This window comes from Larimichthys crocea, chromosome XVI (assembly GCF_000972845.2).
Source record: "Larimichthys crocea isolate SSNF chromosome XVI, L_crocea_2.0, whole genome shotgun sequence".
Taxonomy (NCBI): domain Eukaryota; kingdom Metazoa; phylum Chordata; class Actinopteri; family Sciaenidae; genus Larimichthys; species Larimichthys crocea.
This window is the reverse complement of record NC_040026.1, coordinates 22,364,655-22,377,854: the sequence shown is the minus strand read 5'-3', so window position 1 is coordinate 22,377,854 and position 13,200 is coordinate 22,364,655.

Here is a 13,200-nt window from a genome sequence, read left to right as displayed (position 1 = left end):
TAGAGATCCATTATTTGACAAATGTTTGACCGACTCATCAATATTTATTCTTCAATATTTATTATTTAACAGAATCGAACATACGGAAAACACGAAACAATAAATCAGTGTCCAAAACTGAAAAAGCGAAGAGTGACAGCTTCACTTCTCACAACGCAAACTTCAGAATATTTATGAACAAGCTGCACGGTCTAGATAATAATCAGACTTTGGTTTATATATGCACATGAATACTGTATGTGACCACAGACACATGCTGCATGCAAACATGAACATATACATGGACGTATACACATTTACGTCTCCTTCTTCTTCCAGCTGACAAACTGAGCCGTGCTTTAAAGGTAAACGTTAAATCGTTTTCAGGCTTTCTAACAGGTTCAGCACATTAACATTATGGGTTATGGTAATTAGCAGCGGTTGTTCTCTCATACCTCAGCTATGTATGAACACAGAAAGCCTTTTTTGTTTTAAGGATTTTTGGGAAAGGCTGTGCAGGTCTTTACAGACTCAGCGGGACATTTGCCTTTTTGTCTGTTTGGTTTCCTAACAAACCAACCTGATCCCAATTGGCCCATACAGACACATGCTATGCCAGTGCCTTCATAAGAACTGTGTGTGTGTGTGTGTGTGTGTGTGTGTACAAGCGTGTATCTGGTGTTTGGAAAGTCATGAAATGCACTAATTGTTTGTTATTTACTTTTAATCGCAGCCCTCCTGTTTTCTGACAAATCGCAGCTGTGGAGGCATCAAGTGAAAGGGTAACAAGTTGGACAGATGTTTGACTGCAACGAAGCTCAGCAGTACATCTGTCCACGCCAGGTGATCAAATACCAATCATGGAAGAGAAGATGGCGAATGGGTCACGAGCCACACGCATGAATGGAAAAATAAGACGGATGAGGCATTTTATGTTTGGTTTGATCAGTGACCTGGTTCTTGTTCAGTGCCATCATTTACGTCAGTATTTCTTTAAAAGGAAGAGTTCACTTTCTTACCGAGAGTCAGATGAGAAGATTGATACCACTCTCACACCTGAGCGTAAATATGAAGCAGTTAGCTTAGCTTAGCTTAGCCTTACTTAGCTTAGCTTAACTTAGCAGAGACTCCACATAATCAATGCTCACACCAATAAATAAAAGAAAAGAAGTCCAACACACATCCCTACATAAAAAAAACACAACTTTTTGTTTTTACCCTTCAATTTCTGTAAAATGGCTTCCAGTCTTTATGCTAAGCTAAGCTAAGCTAATGACCATTGGCTCCAAATACATATTTACTGCACATATGCGAGTGTGGTATTGATCTACTCGTCTAACTCTGGGCAAAAAAAGTAAATACGTTTATGTCAAACTATTTCTTTAATTAGTCTCATGACAGCTAACAGCTTATGTTTGATTTAATCGCAGTGACCAGGTTCTTGTTCAGCGCCATCATTTACGTCAGTATTTTTTTTAAAGGAAGAGTTCACTTTCTTACCGAGAGTTAGATGAGAAGATTGATACCACTCTCACATCTGAGCGTAAATATGAAGCAGTTAGCTTAGCTTAGCTTAGCTTAACTTAGCAGAGACTCCACATAATCAATGCTCATACCAATAAATAAAAGAAAAGAAATCCAACACACATCCCTACATTAAAAAAAACACAACTTTTTGTTTTTACTCTTCAGCTTCTGTAAAACGGCTTCCAGTCTTTATGCTAAGCTAAGCTAATGGCTATTGGCTCCAAATACAATTTTTACTGCACATATGCGAGTGTGGTATTGATCTACTCGTCTAACTCTGGGCAAAAAAGTAAATACGTTTTTTTCTTTAATTAGTCTCATGACAGCTAACAGCTTATGTTTGATTTAACCACAGTGACCAGGTTCTTTTTCAGCGCCATCATTTACGTCAGTGTTTCTTTAAAAAGGAAGAGTTCACTTTCTTACCGAGAGTCAGATGAGAAGATTGATACCACTCTCACATCTGAGCGTAAATATGAAGCAGTTAGCTTAGCTTAGCTTAGCTTAGCTTAACTTAGCAGAGACTCCACATAATCAATGCTCACGCCAATAAATAAAAGAAAAGAAATCCAACACACAACCCTACATTTAAAAAAACTTAACTTTTTGTTTTTACCCTTCAATTTCTGTAAAATGGCTTCCAGTCTTTATGCTAAGCTAAGCTAAGCTAATGGCTATTGGCTCCAAAATACATTTTTACTGCACATATGCGAGTGTGGTATTGATCTACTCGTCTAACTCTGGGCAAAAAAGTAAATACGTGTATGTCAAACTATTTATTTAATTGCATCTTACAGGAGACCACCAACCAGTTTTTAAAAAAAATATTGCCTGTTTTACAAGTGCATCTCCAGTTTTAGGAGTGTAAGTTAAGGCTTTGATATTTTACCCCTTCACTCACACACATATGCTGCTCCTCTCCAGTCGTTGTCAGATGTGACATTTGATACGGCGGTACAGCCCGGCTCGCAAAGTTCTCCTGCTCACTAATGACTAAACATGGCGACGTACACTAAGCCCCGCCGTGGCTGTGGAACATCTTACTGAGTGACGCGTCGGAGCTCAGCTTAAAGAGGATGCGAGATGGGAGACGAGAGCCATTTAAGGGGCTGACTGGCTGGCGACTGCGGCAGGAACAGAAAGCACCTGCACAGAGTCATGAGACAGCCCGTCTGGGGCCCCAAATGAGACTTATGGGCGCTGTCACCGGTCCAGGGCCGTGTCCTTACTGTGACGCTGCACGGCGGAGCCCAGAGATACTTTATAATCAGACAGCCGAGCCCACAGAGCAGGCGACGTGTTCCTTTTCCCGTCAGGCCTCCGTGAAAACAACGAAGAGGATAGAAGACATTTAAGTTGTGACGATTGACTAATAAATTTAATAAATGATTTCTTAATTGATCAGTTATTAATCATTAACAGAAATAACGTTTGGGTTTCCGGGTTGTGATCAAGTTCATGGCTGGTGGTCAGAATATTTTTTTAATCTATTAGTTTGACCTCTGACCTTTTGGGAAAGGGCCACAGAGCACGAATAGAAGAGGAAATCACTCATGATTAATGTCTTTTCTCTATTTTGTATTAGACAGTGAGAAACTTTATTAACATTTAAAAATGCAATTGCAATTATTCCCCTTTAGATTATTAACATTAATTACTGCAGACCTTTTAATTAACCTTTAATCACATGAAGAAACTTTACGTTTATTACCAAAAAATAGTTTTTAACAGTTATAACTGCAGACTTAATGTTTAATTAATTACACTTATAAGTGCAGACTTAATGGCTTGTTTACAGGCCAGAGAGCATTTTTAAGGATTTATGAACTGCTAATGAAGAGTAACTTAAAACAGATAGATAGATAGATAGATAGATAGATAGATAGATAGATAGATAGATAGATAGATAGATAGATAGATAGATAGATAGACCAGAGTAAAAACGCATTCCTCACGGGTGTAAATCAGCTTTTTACGAACAACTTGATAGCCCGATGCTGAGAAGAAAATCACAAGAATAATAAATGTCATTAGGTTCAAAGACACTGCAGTTGTTTGATGAAGAAAACACACTTAGAGAAGTCTATTCATCAATCAAGCATCTGCTTCTGCCCAGTTGTGCGGTCAGAAGGAATCCCTGGCATGTGGAGTGCGGTTTTAAGGAGTGCTGGAAGCGGCCACCTCTTCAGTCTTGCTCAACAACACAATGCCTGAATGATCCGACTTGACTCTTTGGGATGGCTGTGAGAAAAACCATGGAGACACTGGGAGTCTGAGGCATTCTCCTTTAATTAATCAGAGCGAGGTGAGATCAAACGCACCACTCCCACGGCAGGGTGGAGGGAAAATACTCGAAGGGGAATTTAACTCGAGGAGAAGGGGAAATGTTTGTCTCATTTGCGTATGATTATGTTTTTCATTTTTAGATTTTTTAATAAGGTGATAAGTGATGATAACCAAACACCCACATATCTGGGTCCTGCCCTCTCTTCAATAAACGGACGGCTTTATTGGTCCAGATGCATGCTTTTAAAAAGCTTGGGAATCTGCAGCGTAGTCTGTCAATTTCAACACCTGCGCTCCACTCCCTCATAAAAACCACCTCGTTTCACTCCCGAGGGTGACTTAAGGGCATGTTTTAGACTCTATCACATCCCTTTAGACTCCGACCGCAGGTTTCTGACATCCCAGAATTCATCTGTGTGTTTATGGAAAGGATCACCGTCGTCATGGATGCTCAGGACTTTGAGATGACCTCACGGGCCGAGGAGGCGAGCCGCGGCGTTAAAAAAAAAGGCTCAGAGTAGTTGAACAGAACCGTTGATTATGTCATTTAATGAGATAAATGTTTGAACTCCAATAGCTTGAAACCAATTCCACATTTTAACTGTTAAAAGCTGTCGATTTGCATTTGGTGAACAATAAAAAATCCGGAGTTCAAACAGCCATTAGAGTCGACTTCAAGATTATTTTGAACACCTGCTGCAAAGTCATATCAGCTGTACTGTAATTCTCCTGAATAGCTTCATTATAATTCTCAGCTGTAGCAAATGAACACTTAGAAATGTCAGATTTGCTGTACGCAAAGTTATTCTGAGCAAACCCAAAGTGCATTTCTCGCTGACTTCTCTCCGTTTCACATCCTTACGTTAACACCCGTGTGACTCTGGATGTCTGTGCATCCATTCCTCCTATATCAGCAGACTTATGTTCCCGAGATGTGCACTAAAACTTTAAATGAAAAACTTGTTGACACGTCCACGGGGACGAGAGTAGAGCTTGTGGGACTGCGGTTCTCTCTTCGGCTCAGCTGGCCCGATAGCTAACGGGCTGCCATGAGGTGTTTAATGGCTGTGTGAAGTTCCCACAGGGGAACGGCTGCTGGGAACATGGATGAATCTGGCCCCCCTCGCTCTCCTCGCTCCCCTCCCTCCTTCGCTCTACAAACACAGCTCCAGCCCAGTGATGGATGAAACAGGCCGGAGCCTACCTCGGCCTTATTTATGGGAGCAGAAAGCGTTCTCCACGTCCCGTCTGTCCGCACATGGCGCGGTGAATGCCATTACATGGTTTGGAGAGAAAGGAGAAACAACCTCCCCAAAAAAAAGAAAAGAAGAAAAGACATCTGACATTGAAATGAAGTACACTCCTGTAACAGATAGGAAGTGATTGCAGTTTGTAATATGGACATTCCAGAGGTGGAAGTGAGGCAGACCACCAGAGCTATCCTGAGCTAGTCTGCTGTTCCAATCATGTTCATCATTGTGCACAGGTTGCTGCTGATCCAGAGCTCTGGACCTGCAATGTATCTTTGCGGTGCCACCGAAAGGGTACATGTGTGAACATCTAATGCTGAGGCCCGTGCAAGTCTAGAAGTTTACACACATGCGGCGTGTTTCTAACTTTGTGGCAGCAGTTTGGAGAAGCACTGGACCTTTTGGGATGAAGTGGAACGCAGCCCAACGTTGGTGCCCGACTGCATAAAGGTGCTCGTGGCTGAGTCCCTGCGTCGCCATAGAACGCCAGCATATGATTTTGTTTTTATTTTGACTTTGTCTATCTATTTATACATGTTAATCTGTTTATTTGCAGCGTTTCCTCAGTTTGTGTTTTTATTCAGCGCCATTGTTATGGAGTCCTTTGATTATATAAGTAATTTATCGCCTTGTTTGTAGACGTGGAGGAGGGAGTATTGTTTTACTGTGTGAAGAACTTTGTGTTACATTTTGTTTATGAAATTTACTACTCAAATAAAGTCTGATTGATTGACTGATGAGGCACAAAATCGCTTCAGTTGAAATGATTGGCGGATATGCTCTTTGGTGAATTCTGACTCATAAATTTGCACCCTTGGATTGTCCAAGATGGACAAATCTATCATGCCACGCCAAATATCCAATGTTCAATAACTCTTTATTAAATTAAACAATGTACCACTATGAGAACAAAAAGTGCCAGACGGAGAAAATACAAAGTTTTGGGAAGGAGGTGTCCTTCCAAAACTTATAAACACACTATTAAAACATCATTGTGATGTGTAGCAGTACTATTAATTGAAAGACTTTAGGCTGGTGTATGTGTCGGTCCTGGGTGGGCCTCAAACTGTGACCTGAGCGATTTCAGACCTGGAGTCTGGTCCGAGAACCTGATGAGGGATCTGGACTGTTAGCTGTTAACAAAGCTTTACAAGAGGAGTCTGCGTTTTCTGTGACTTTAAAGGATTACACAAGTGGCTCTCCACTCGTGGAATTCCTCTCGCACGAAAACAAAGTTTTGTTTGAAACACTTGACGGGTGTACGATTACCAAAAAGGCTTGAAGTTAATCAGAAAAGTATGACAGGAATTGTAAATCGCACCGCACTTGCTTAAAATGTTTTCGTTTTTTTTTTTTTTAAGTTTCAGTTCAACACTTCGATGAGCGTTTCATCGACGTCCAGGCTGAAAGAGCCGGAGTCATTTACACCACATCGATTGGATGGGAAAACACAGTGTCTGCGCCGGGTGATTAACTGCTGACACAACAGCAATCAGGTTTTATTTACTGGATGTGTTTCTTGAATGTGAATCGGCTCCAAGCTGCTGCGAAAATATGATCGATCATGTCATAAAAACCTCATCCCTCATTGATGCAGCCATCTTTCATGAAGGTGTTTGGCCTTGCCGTCTTTGGCAGTCGTATTTCATTTGGCGTTTGAAGAAAAAAAAACCGTCTTTGGCAGTCGTATTTCATTTGGCGTTTGAAGAAAAAAAAAAGAAAAAGAAGAAGAAGCTTGATTTCTGTTTGCAGAATAGTGCAGAGACATGCAAGTTTCCCCTCCAAAGTCAATGATATGCTATGGGGTTTTGCTGTTTTTTGATGTGCCGTGATTGAGGCACCATACACGGTACCCTGAGATGGTTTTGTAATGCATTTAATTATCTATATTCTTCTAGGTCGCTTGTCCGCAAAAGGGCCAAGAGGCATCTGCTGGGTGAATTAACTCTCTCCCCTGTTCCATTCCTCTTCAGCGGAGGTAGAAAACATAGTTTGCCCCGTGTTCCTTCCTGCTGGGTCTGATATGCTGACTAAGGAAGCAATCTCAGCGCACTGTGATAACGACATGAAACGATCCAAGGGTTTTTTTTTCTTCTCTCTCTCTCTCCAAGCAACAGTGAGATTCAGGCATGTGAATTCAGGCCGAGAGGAAAAGCGAAGACTGTCGCCCTCCCTTAGTTTTTGCTTAAAGCGACAGAAGCAAATCATGGAAGATGTCAAACCTCTGTGAGTTGTATATCATCATAAACAGGACACACACACACACACAAAAAAAAGCTGCGGGTTATTTTTGAGTCCCGTCCCAGGCTTCTACTGATCTCGGTGAGATTTTGGAGATGATGCAAACACTTAATGTTTTAAATGGAAAAAGTTCTCAGCAGTAGAAACACAGATGGTAGACTGTGAGTCATAAAAAGAGACACTTTCTCATAGAACTATTTTATGAACAATTAGCCTTGTAGCTGTCATAACAGTTAATAATCCTACCCACGCCCCAGTATCGGAATACTCCGCTCTCACACCGCACATTTCCCTGAGGTTTCCATGAGAAAAGTGATCGTGAAGGGTTCGATAGTCGTGCCCACCTATCAATAACGCCGTTGTTTGTCGAGCTAAGCGAACGCTGCCAAGCACAAATGAGATAGATTTTAGGAAAATGTTACTTAATAGCGGCACGGGGGTTGACGGATCCTCCCAGAATCATCTGTTTCACTTGTTTTTGACCACAAACTTAATGGAACTTCTTTGCAAACCTGGGTCAAGAGCAGGACACTGAGTTAGGCATTCGGTTCCAGAGGCTCTTTGACATCTGATAAGGGCCGCAGAGCTGAATTGATCCTGATCTTAAACTCTCCTAAGCTGGAGGAGATTGTGGAGATATCTGCCTTTTAGCCTCTCCTGGGTCGTGCACCCACGGCCCAGCATGGATAGGAAGCAATTTCCTCTGCACTTGGAGCTGATTGCATAGAGGGGGTCAGAAACTGACGCCTGATTAATCAGCAGCCGGCCTTCAGAAATAAAACAGCTTCCATGTGGAGGCTGAGAAAAGGCTGTTTACCATGCATGTGTGTGTTAGATGAATATTATCAAAGATGCGGCGATGTAACGCTACGCTTGTGCCCTAAAATAACCTCCCCAGCTGAGGAACGATGACATAAACATACAAACAAGCACAAAGGCACCGGCCTGTCTGTGGAAGTAGCCATAATGCCTCAGGGGAGCGAGGGCTCAGTTTGTTGTTCTGGGAAGGCGAATACGCCACTGTTTACTTCTGGATCCTGCACGGTGCCGTTGAACTCGAGCACGGTGTCTGTGGTTTTCTCAAGATAGGCTACAACTCGATGTCCTCCAGCCAGTGCAGCGATACAACGCCGCAGAATTAATCTAATTGGACCGGGACAAAGAGGCCGTGTAGTCATCTGTCCAAAGAGCTTCGTCACGATCTGACTCGGCTGCCCAAAAATATATGAGTGGAAGGGAAGGGAGGGGTCCAGGGAGGGGATGCATGGATCACCAGTCACGGTCTGGCTGGCACCGCCACATTAATACAATCGGCATCATTGTGGTTAGCGATGATGACATCGAGAAAATTGGTTTGATTCACCCTCTGTATTTATTTCTATAAGGATTCAAACTGCGACGGGAGGTTTTGGTTAGAGACTGACTACTGCCTGTCATAAATCTGTTTCTCATGGGCTGCATAATCCCCGACTTGCCATGTCTACCACCCACACAAATACTTTGCTCCTGTTTAAAACTCATCCGCGGCGGATTTAATTGTTTCTGCGCGCTCTTTAAGGATCCCTCCATTCACTGTATTTTTTTTAAAAAGAAACGCCTGATGAATTAACTCGCCTTATTGGAAACATACTGTAGCTGAAGTGCTTTGGGTGACCACCAGTTTTTAGTTTGTTTTTTTTAATGCAAGTGTATCCATATGGTTGTGTGCATGCATGGGTGTGTTTCTATGAGCCTATAACTGTGCAGGTTAAGCCCACATGTGCCAGTACGTGCAGCTAAATTTGAAAAGACAGCTCGGTCCATTACTCAATAAATGGATCCGGTTTGCTCAAACACCATCTGGAGATGACATGGTTGCTGATAGGAACTCCTCGATGTGAAAAAGACATATTTCACACATGAGGAGAAGCGGCGGCAATTACGGTACCTCGAAGCCATTTCGTTTGCTCCACCCTGGGCTGGGAGGGAGTCGCTGTGTTTTTGGACGATGACTCAGATGAAACTGGCTCATTTCGTATGCATTTAAGCAAATTAGTTAAACGTGTGCAAAGCGTGAAAGTGTGAATTTACTGTAACTGCCGAAACGTCTGTTTGTGGTTTGCTTCTGTCAAAAAACATTCGTCAGGTGGAGTGTTCGTTAATTTATGTATTTTTTTGAGTTTAATCTGGTGAAATTCAACACTGTCTCAAGTCACGCTCTCCTTATACTTTTGCTATTTTGAGTATTTAAATGTGTTTGCAGTGTACTGCGAGTTCTTTTGGCTTGTACCATTTTGCAGGAGCAGAATGACGTTTGAGGAAGCAGCTGGAGCTAAAGCAGCTTCGGTTAATACCTTAATGAACAAACTCGAGTTGTAAATATGTTTTATTTTCATATTTCGGCAAATAAATGTTGCAGCTAATGCGATAATAAAAAAAGAAAGTGGTAAAATATTGTGATTACATTTCCGGTAAGTGCTGTACTCCTGTACTCACTGCTGTAATACTACGTAGAAGTGTACTATGGGAAGTATTCAGTGGTTCATACAACAGTAGAAGAATTATCAGTTATTTTCCTAGAAATGCCTGAAACTGTTCAGTAAGTCGTCTCTCTTTCTAAAAAAATGAGCCGTGTCTCTCGTGTTACTTACAACATATTTGAAAAACAAATTAGCTCGACTGCAGCAGTTATAAAACACAGATTACAAAAGAACTACAGCTCCCACGAAAGTTTACAAGCACGGCAACGCGGGTTACGTCATCGAAACTCGGGTTTTGTCGATATCTATAAAATTCACCAAAGCTCTCTATTAAAGTCGTTTTCTGATTTCACAGCTGTAATCTCTCCGATCTAAAAACTTTTCCTGCTGTTGCAGACACGTCTGAGCTAACCGCGACCCGCTCGCCTCTTTAGTCAAGCTGTGACATTTAGCCTGCAGGAGGTCAAAGGCTTGTGGGAAATGCTGTTTGTTAGAGGTGGCCAAGAAAACAGAAATATTATACAAACACGACCATCCTTATCTAGACATATGGAGCGAGCCGCATGACATAATGTTGAGGAAGGCTCCGCTCCAAAGCTGGATTTCTGGCTGTTAGTGCTGTTATAAATGTCATGTCATGTCTTGTCGAGGTTTTCTACCTTCTGGCGCCGAACCTAGAAAGCTCTTTGTATTGGCAGAAGAGAATATATCTGCTGTATTGATGCTTTTTTAAATGAATATCTGCAGCCTCACTGTTCTACGTGAAACCGCACACGTCATGTCAAATGCAGATGTTTTAATTGTTTTTGTATGTGGACGAGCCGACCTTGCTTGTGTCAGCTTTCCTTGAGTCGTCAGTCGCGTTGACCTCAGGCTAATTACCGTCTGACAGGTTGTGTAAACTCTTGATACTTCATGTGTTAAATTGGCCTTCACATGCCCCCCCACCCCCCGACTCACAAAATAACACACCACGTCGTCTTGAGTTGAACTTTTGCAGCATTACCAAAGATGCCCAACGTTTCTTTAATGGAGAGCTGAAATATCTGCACCAAATCGATATTTTCGTGGATGTTTCTCGCCAGACACAAAGTCCATGAGGTGATGATTAAGCAAGGAAATGCATTCTGCCTCCAGAACCTTGGGGCTTGCTGTGGTTTGTTTAGAATCGTTTGTTGACAGCGCTGTTTCCTATCGCCTGCACCTCCTGTTGTCCTGAGCACATATGGTTGGCTTGCCTTCTCTTACATGCCTGGCCTCAGCTGAGAGGCCGAGGCTTACATGGCTCAGTGGAAGCCCCTGACCCGTACGGTGCTACCGTCCATCCAAGTGTCACCTTCTTCCACGTCGTCTCACTTTTCTAAAGATGAAGTTAACCTAGAAGGACGTCTCTGGGTCTCGCCTCTGTCCTGACCCCGGCTTCTCCCTTTCCCTGCTGAGGATTACACCCTCGGCCTCGCAGGAAAAACACCGTCCACCTTTCCAAAGCCTGCCGTCGTTCGGAGTTGAACTTGTGCATTTGTGTTCCTCATTCTTCTTCGGGCAGCCAGACACGTCTTCTGGTTTCCATTTGTTTTAAGCTATTAGCAGTCATGACCTGATAAGGGAGTGATTGGAGGAGCACAAACATCCGTCTCCGAATACATCCGTCATCGTCCATATGTGTTTGACTTGAGCAATAATATCCGCTCCTGGAAAAAGAAAAAAAAAAAGTTTGGCAGGAAGGAAACGGAGGTGAAACTACCGGGGTGTAGAATAATTCTGACTTCATGTAATCCTTGACGAAGGTCTGAATATTATGTGTTTTTGCTACATATATTCCATCTCAATAAACGTCTTGGACAGCCTGCAACATTGTTAAGCAATTCAATTGCACAGGCAGCTGACCAGAAACACACAGCACTTTAAAAGACTTTTATAGGGGTTAGCTTTTGGCATGTGAGTGAAGTACTTCACATGCTATGAATGTCACCTCAAGTCAGTTTCCACTGGTTGCAGAAGAAACTTTGCTCTTAGACTCGATAGCACTGGCAGAAACACACATGCACATCAGTCGAGCGTCTCTTTTATTTTGCAGATCATAAACAGACTATTTTATTCGACTGTCTCTTCTGCAGTTGGCAGCGCATCAGTTTGAAGTCTGTGTTGACATTCAAGTGGCTGCCTCCGAGACAACTCTCTGGCTTCATAAATGTGCTAAACAGCAAGTCTCGAAGACGTTTTTAGAGCTTGATGCGTTCGTGAGCGGCGTAGAGCTTTGCAGGGAAACGCTCGCCATCTTTAAGAAAGCGAACGATAAGGTTCGAGCGTGCACAAAGAACCGACTCCCACGTTTCGCACAGAGGAAGTCAGTTATCATTTATTGTGGTCAGTATGTCAGTTCTATAAATATTCCTTATAGAGGCAATGAGTCATCCAGGAACTGTTTGTGAACTCTTGGCGTTGTGTGTACCTAATTAAGTCCTGTTTCTCGCACAGAGCGCCGATCCTCGGGGACTTCTGCACCTGGTATTCAAAACTTCATGATGACACTTACATCGGGGGGCCTTGAGCGAAGTGTCGTGGACTTGTTGCATTTGTTGGAAATAGATCATCTCTGACTTCTCGTGCACCTCGGTTATTCCCCAGGTCTTCGCGGGTCACTCGCGGGTCGCGTATGCACGCAGTAACACAGGGCAGATGCTTTGTCAGCATCGATATATTTAGGCAGCGCTCACGAAGCGCTCTTAAGTACGTGTTCTTGACTGGGACTGCATGGAAAGTTATTCCATGCTGAGTGAAAGCATGGCATGTCTGTTCTCTCCTGGAAAGCAGGGCTTGAAAATGACATAATGACTGCACATTATGGATGACGTAGTGAAATTTAATATCTACTGTTCTCCACTGGCACGACAAAAGACGAGCGCTCGGCTCACAGTTGCCACAGCGATCCTCTGTTTTGTGTTTACGCTGAGTTTATCTGGCCCTCTAAGGGAGCTCTTGTCCCGGTAATTAAAAATTACATCGCAGATAAAACTTAGCGTAAACACCTCGTTTAGTTCTGGGTTGCATAACTCCGCTCTGACGAGTCCAAAAGCTTCGGCGAAGGACTGTGGTGGGCCCAGCGTGAGGAATGATGTTGAATGATGACTGTGGCTCACATCCACCCTCATAAACAAAGAAATGTTGGTGTTGGTGTTGTGACTGAGCCGAGATCTCAATCGTGATTCTTCTTCTTCTTCTTGTGCAGAGAATCCCAACCGTGGCAAATCTTCCTAACTGGCTGAATTTTCTTTGCAGGATTTCCCAAAATCTTGAGATTTTTCAAGAAAGCAGGTACAAGTAAAGGCAACACGGTGACTTTAGTTTAACGTCGCACTATATAAACTTTAAATAAATGGTTTGTAACACACTATAAAGTACTTGAGCATGAATAAGGACATTTTTAGATGTTGTGATATGAAGACATATATATTAGT